Below are 7,055 nucleotides of genomic sequence, written 5' to 3' on the forward strand. Positions count from 1 at the left end.
AAATCCAAACGTTTCTCCTTATTTGCGATTTAAGCCAAACGTTTATAAACGTTATGAAACAAATCCAAACGTTTCCCCATTTAAGCGATTCAAGCCAAATGTTTACAAACGTGACGAAACAAATCCAAACGTTTCACCTTTTTATTAATTGAAGCCAAACATTTACCAACATTACGAAACAAATCCAAACGTTTTGAAAAAAATCCAAACGTTTAAAACTTTACGAAAAAAATCCAAACGTTTCACATTCTTAGCAACATAAGCCAAACGTTTACAAACGTCACGAAAACAAATCCAAGTGTTTCACCTTTTTAGCGATTCAAGTCAAACATTTACAAACATTACGAAACAAATCCAAGCGAAACGTTTACAAACATTACGAAACAAATCCAAACGTTACACCTTTTAGCGATTTAAGCCAAACGTATACAAAGATTATGGAACAAAAAGAAACGTTTCATATTATTAGCTATATAAGCCGAACGTTTACAAACGTTACGGAAAAAAACCAAACGTTTGACCTTTTTAGCGAATTAAGTCGAATGTTTACAAACGTTACAAAATAAAGCCCAACGTTTCCCCCTTTTAGCGAAATAAGCCAAACGTTTACAAATGTTACGAAACAAATCCAAATGTTTCACCGTTTTAGCAATTTAAGTCAAATGTTACGAAACAAATTTAAATGTTTCCCCTTTTTAGCGAATTAAGCAAAACGTTTACAAACGCTACGAAATAAATCCAACGTTTACGAACGTTACCAAACAAATCAAAGCGTTTCACTTTTTTAGAAATTTAAGCCAAACGTTTACAAACGTTACAAAACAAAACCAAACGTTTTACCTTTTAGCGATTTAAGCCAAACATTTACAAACATCACGAAACAAATCCAAACGTTTACGAACGTTACGAAAAAAATTCTAGCATTTCACCTTTTTAGCAAGTTAAGCCAAACGTTTACAAACGTTATGAAACAAAACCAAACGATTCACCTTTTTAGTGATTTAAGCCAAATGTTACGAAACAAATCCAAACATTTCACCTTTTAAGTGATTTAAGCCAAACGTTTATAAAAGTTCCGAAACAAATCTAAACGTTTCACCTTTTTAGTGATTTAAGCCAAACGTTTACAAGTGTTACGAAATGAATCTAAATGAATCACCTTTTTAGCGATTTAAGTCAAATGTTCATAAATGTTACGGAAAAAAAATGTTTTAAACGTTACGAAACAAAACCAAGCATTTCACATTTTTAACGATTTAAGACAAACGTTTATAAATGTTACGAAACAAAACCAAACGTTTACAAACGTTATGAAACAAAACCAAAATTTTCACATTTTTAGCAATTTAAGCCAAACATTTACAAACGTTGCGAAACAAATTCAAATGTTTCACCTTTTTTGCGATTTAAGCCAAACGTTTACAAATGTTACAAAATAAATCCAAACGTTTAAAACGTCACGAAACCAATACAAACATTTCACTTTTTTAATGTTTTAAACAAAACGTTTACAAACATTACGAAACAAATCCAAACGTTTACAAAAGTTACGAAGAAAATCCAAACGATTCACCTTTTTAGCAATTTAAACCAAACGTTTACTAACGTTACGAAAAAATCCAAACATTGCACCTTTTTAGCGATATAAGCCAAACGTTTACGAATTTTTAGAGATTGAAGCCAAACGTTTACAAACGAAACAAAACAAATCCAAACGTTTCACCTTTTTAGCGAATTAAGCCAATCTTTTACAAACATTACGAAACAAATCCAAACAATTCCAAATTTTAGAAATTTAAGTCAAACATTTATAATTGTTACAAAACGAATCCAAACGTTTCACCTTATTAGCGATTTAAGCAAAACGTTTATAAACGCTATGAAACAAATCCAAATGTTTCCCCATTTTTAGCGATTTAAGCCAAACGTTTACAAACATTATGAAACAAAACCAAACGTTTCACCTATTTAGCGATTTAAGCCAAACATTTACAAAAATTACGAAACAAAACCAAACGTTTCCCCATTTTTGCAATTTAGGCCAAACGTGTACAAACGTCACGAAATAAATCCAAACATTTCAACTTTTAAGCGATTTAAGCCAGATGTTACAAACACTACGAAAGAAATCCAAACGTTTTATCTTTTTAGCGATATAAGCCAAATGTTTACAAACGTTACGAAACAAAGCCAAACGTTTAAACGTTACGCAACAAATCCAAATGTTTCACCTTCTTAGCGATTTAGGCCAAACGTTTACAAACGTTGCAAAACAAATGCAAACGTTTCCCCATTTTAGCGATTTAAGCCAAACGTTTACAAACGTTCCGAAACAAATCAAAACGTTTCCCCTTTTTAGCGATTTAAGTCAAACGTTTACAAACGTTACGAAACGAATCCAAACGTTTCACCTTTTTACCGTTTTAAGCCAAACGTTTACAAACGTTACAAAACCAATCCAAAATCTTTCCCTATTTTAGCGGTTTAAGCCAAACATTTACAAACGTTACGAAACAAATCCAAACGTTTCCCCATTTTAGCTATTTAAGCCAAACGTTACGAAACAAATCCAAACGTGTCACCTTTTTAGCAATTTAAGACAAATGTTTACAAACGCTACGAAACAAATCCAAGCGTTTCACCTTTTCAGCAATTTAAGCCAAACATTACGAAACGAATCCAAACGTTTCCCTATATTAGCGATTTAAGCCAAACGTTTACAAACGTTACGAAACAAATCCAACAGTTTCCCCATTTTAGCGATTTAAGCCAAACGTTTACAAACGTAACGAAACAAATCCAAACATTTCCCCGTTTTAGCGATTTAAGCCAAACGTTTGCAAACTTTACGAAACAAATCCAAACGTTTACCTTTGTAGAGATTGAAACCAAACATTTACAAACGTTACGAAACAAATCTAAGCGTTTCACCTTTTTAACAATTTAAGCCAAACGTTTGCAAACTTTACGAAACAAGTCCAAACGTTTTACCTATTTAGAGATTGAAGCCAAACATTTACAAACGTTACGAAACAAATCCAAGCGTTTCACCTTTTTAGCAATTTAAGTCAAACGTTTACAAACGTTACGAAACAAATCCAAACGTTTCCCCATTTTAGCAAATTAAGCCAAATGTTTAAAACGTTTCCAAACAAATCCAAATGTTTCACCTTTTTAGCAATTTAAGCCAAACGTTTACAAACGTTAAGAAACAAATCCAAACGTTTCGCTTTCTTATCAATTTAAGCCAAACGTTTACAAACATTACGAAACAAATGCAAGTGTTTCACCTTTTTAGCGATTTAACCCAAACGTTGACAAACGTTGCGAAACAAATCCAAGAGTTTCACCTTTTTAACGATTTAAGCCAAACGTTTATAAACGTTCCGAAACAAATCCAAACGTTTCTTCTTTTTAGCGATTGAAGCCAAACGTTTAAAAACGTTACAAAACAAAGCCAAAAGTTTACAAACGTTACGAAATAAATCCAAGCGTTTTACCTTTTTAGGAATTTAAGCCAAGCGTTTACAAACGTTACGAAACAAATGCAAGTGTTTCACCTTTTTAGCAATTTACGCCAAACGTTTACAAACGTTACGAAATAAAACCAAACGTTTCACCTTTTTATCAATTTATGCCAAACTTTTACAAACGTTACGAAGCAAATCCAAACGATTCACCTTTTTAACAATTTAAGCGAAACGTTTACAAACGTTAAGAAAAAAATCCAAACGTTTCACCTTTTTAGCGATATAAGCCAAACTTTTACAAACATTACGAAACAAATCCAAACAATTCCCGATTTTAGCGATTTAAGTCTAACATTTATAATCGTTACAAAACAAATCAAGACGTTTCACCTTATTAGCGATTTAAGACAAACATTTGTAAAATTTATGAAAGAAATCCAAATGTTTCTCCATTTTCAGCGATTTAAGCCAAACGTTACAAACACTACAAAACAAATCCAAACGTTTTATCTTTTAAGCGATTTAAGCAAATCGTTTACAAACGTAACGAAACAAAGCCAAATGTTTAAAACGTTACGCAACAAATCGAAACGTTTCCCCTTTTTAGTGATATAAGCAAACGTTACGAAACGAATCCAAACGTTTCATCTTTTTAGCAATTTAAGCTAAACGTTTACAAACGTTAGAAAACATATCCAAACGATCCAAAGGCTTTCCCATTTTAGCGATTTAAGCTAAACGTATACAAACGATACGAAACAAATCCAAACGTTTCCTCATTTTAGCTATTTAAGCCAAACGTTACGAAACAATTCCAAACGTGTCACCTTTTTAATAATTTAAGACAAATGTTTACAAACGCTACGAAACAAATCCGAGCGTTTCACCTTTTCAGCAATATAAGCCAAACGTTACGAAACGAATCGAAATGTTTTCCCATTTTAGCGATTGAAGCCAAACGTTTACAAACTTTACTAAACAAATCCAACTGTTTCCCCATTTTAGCGATTTCAGCCAAACGTTTACAAACGTTTAGAAACAAGTCCAAACGTTTCCCCTTTTTAGCAATTTAAGCCAAACGTTTACAAATGTTACGAAACAAATCCAAACGTTTTCCCTTTTTAGAGATTGAAGCCAAACATTTACAAACGTTACGAACCAAATCCAAACGTTTCCCATTTTAAGCGATGTAAGCCAAACATTTACAAACGTTACGAAATGAAACCAAACGTTTCCCCTTTTTAGGGATTTAAGCCAAACATTTACATATGTTCCGAAACAAAACCAAACGTTTCCCTATTTTAGCAATTTAAGCCAAACGTTTACAAACGTTACAAAAAGAATCCAAACATTTCACCTTTTTAGCAATTTAAGCCAAACATTACAAACACTACAAAACAAATCCAAACGTTTCACCTTTTTAGAAATTGAAGCCAAACATTTACAAATATTACGAAACAAAGCCAAACGTTTAAAACATTACGCAACAAATCCAAACATTTCCCCTTTTTAGAGATTTAAGCCAAACGTTTACAAATATTACAAAACAAATGCAAACGTTTCCCCATTTTAGCGATATAAGCCAAACATTTGCAAATGTTACGAAACAAATCCAAAAGTTTCACCTTTTTAGAGATTTAAACCCAATGTTTACAAACGTTACGAAAGAAATCCAAGCGTTTCACTTTTTTAGCGATTTAAGCCAAACGTTTGAAAAGGTTGTCAAACAAAACCAAACGTTTCCCTTTTTTAGCGATTCAAGCCAAACGTTTACAAACGTTACGGAACAAAAACATACGTTATAAATTTTTAGCGATTAAGTTGAAACGATGCGAAACAAAACCAAGCGTTTCTGTCACGACCCATTTTCATGAATCGCGACCGGCGCTAGGGTATGGGTAATGTAGTACCGAAACCCGTAGCTAGCCTAACATTTAACACATAAATACATAAACCTGCAGAAAACCAATGCTCGGGGGCAACCGAGACTTCAGCCTAAACTAGCAGTTATAATAATCAACAATTAATATAACATACATATTCAATTCTAAGTCTAAAATAGATTTATCATAAACCGATATAATAATATAACATGCCAAAGCAATATAACCAGTCGAACCAATCCGACAAAACAACTGTAATAATAGTAAAGACGTCTAGTCAACTACTGCGGTCTAAGAATAAAATAGTTTGACAGTATATCAAAATAATGGAACCTCCGAGGAAAAGTAAATGCGGAGATCACCCGACTCTCTCAGATCATAACCCTGGGAAAATTGGGAAAACAACGGGGTCAGATATACTGAGATGAGTTCATACCACTATCTACATTTATTAAGTGGAAAACCTTTAAAACGTTTAAAACATTTAATAACGATATTACGGATAATAGTTGGAACCCTAATCCACAATTCTAAATAATAAACATAATCCAACAGGTCTGGTCCCGAGAGCTGAGCTACACCGAGTTACCACTGACCACACTTATACCAGAGTCCCGAGAGCTGAGCTACACCGAGTTACTCTACTTGGTCCCGAGAGCTATGCTCACACCGAGTTACCACATTACCATAATTACCTTTCCCAGATCATTACCGGTGCGCACGCAGTCCTAATGATGCCCATTAGGTAGCACGTTCCAACTAAGAGCCATAATATAAAAACAGTTCGAAATATACGTACAGTATATATATTTAATATTAAAATAACAATTTACTTAATAAAGCGGTAAATAGTAAATATAAACTCACTGCTTGCTAATCCACGTGAAATACCGGCAAGCAACTAACTCTGGTTCGCCTCAGAAGCACGAACAGTAGATGAGTCTAGACAAATAAAATAATTATTAAAATCAGACCCTAACTCTAGAGAGTACTAGACACCACGTAAGACTAGCACAATTAACACGTAGTAAATAACAATCCAACGTAACACAAAAATAGTCAAAAGGTAATAAAGCCCAAGTAATATAAGTCTATTGAGTTCCCGCTTAAAATCCAATTTATAAATATTATTTAATAACTTTAAATAATAAATAATTTACAAATAGTGGGTTTGCCGAGTTACCAAATAACTACCAAGCTAACCTCACTTGTCGGATGACCCAAGTCTAATCCGACTCAAAACGTTTACCAAATATAAACCCGAGTTTATATTTATAAAACAATTTAACAAAATAATAATCCATTTTAAAAGCGGAACTCAATAACTTCAATTTCAAGTAACCCAAGTTACAACCCCTAAAACTTAATCATATAAGTCAAATAAAGTTCAGGGACTAATTTGTACTTTAACCAATTAGGGACCAAATTGTAATTTTGCCAATTAGGGACTAAATTGCACTTTTGCCAATTTGATTTCCAAAAATCAAATTAATTACTTTAATTTTATAATTAAAACCAACAATAAAGTTATTAGCCGACAATCCACTTAATTAAGTTATAAAATAAGTTTAGGGGCTAAATTATAATTTAGCCAACTTTTGACAAAACGACATTTGAAAACAAATATAATTACCCGAGTAATTATATTAACTTAATTTATAAATATCTATCATTTCCACTATTTAATTTATATTCAAAACAA

General features: G+C 32.6%; 1 long non-coding RNA gene across 1 annotated transcript; it reads right to left on the reverse strand.

The window, feature by feature from the left end:
- Positions 1 to 5,529: 5,529 nt before the first annotated feature.
- On the reverse strand, positions 5,530 to 6,289 carry LOC126686380 (uncharacterized). The gene is made up of 2 exons (XR_007643939.1): positions 6,221 to 6,289; positions 5,530 to 5,737 (listed from the first exon to the last, which is right to left on the reverse strand). It is a non-coding gene; the product is annotated as an uncharacterized LOC126686380 (long non-coding RNA).
- Positions 6,290 to 7,055: the final 766 nt, after the last annotated feature.

The sequence above is a fragment of the Mercurialis annua genome, linkage group LG6 (assembly GCF_937616625.2).
Source record: "Mercurialis annua linkage group LG6, ddMerAnnu1.2, whole genome shotgun sequence".
Taxonomy (NCBI): domain Eukaryota; kingdom Viridiplantae; phylum Streptophyta; class Magnoliopsida; order Malpighiales; family Euphorbiaceae; genus Mercurialis; species Mercurialis annua.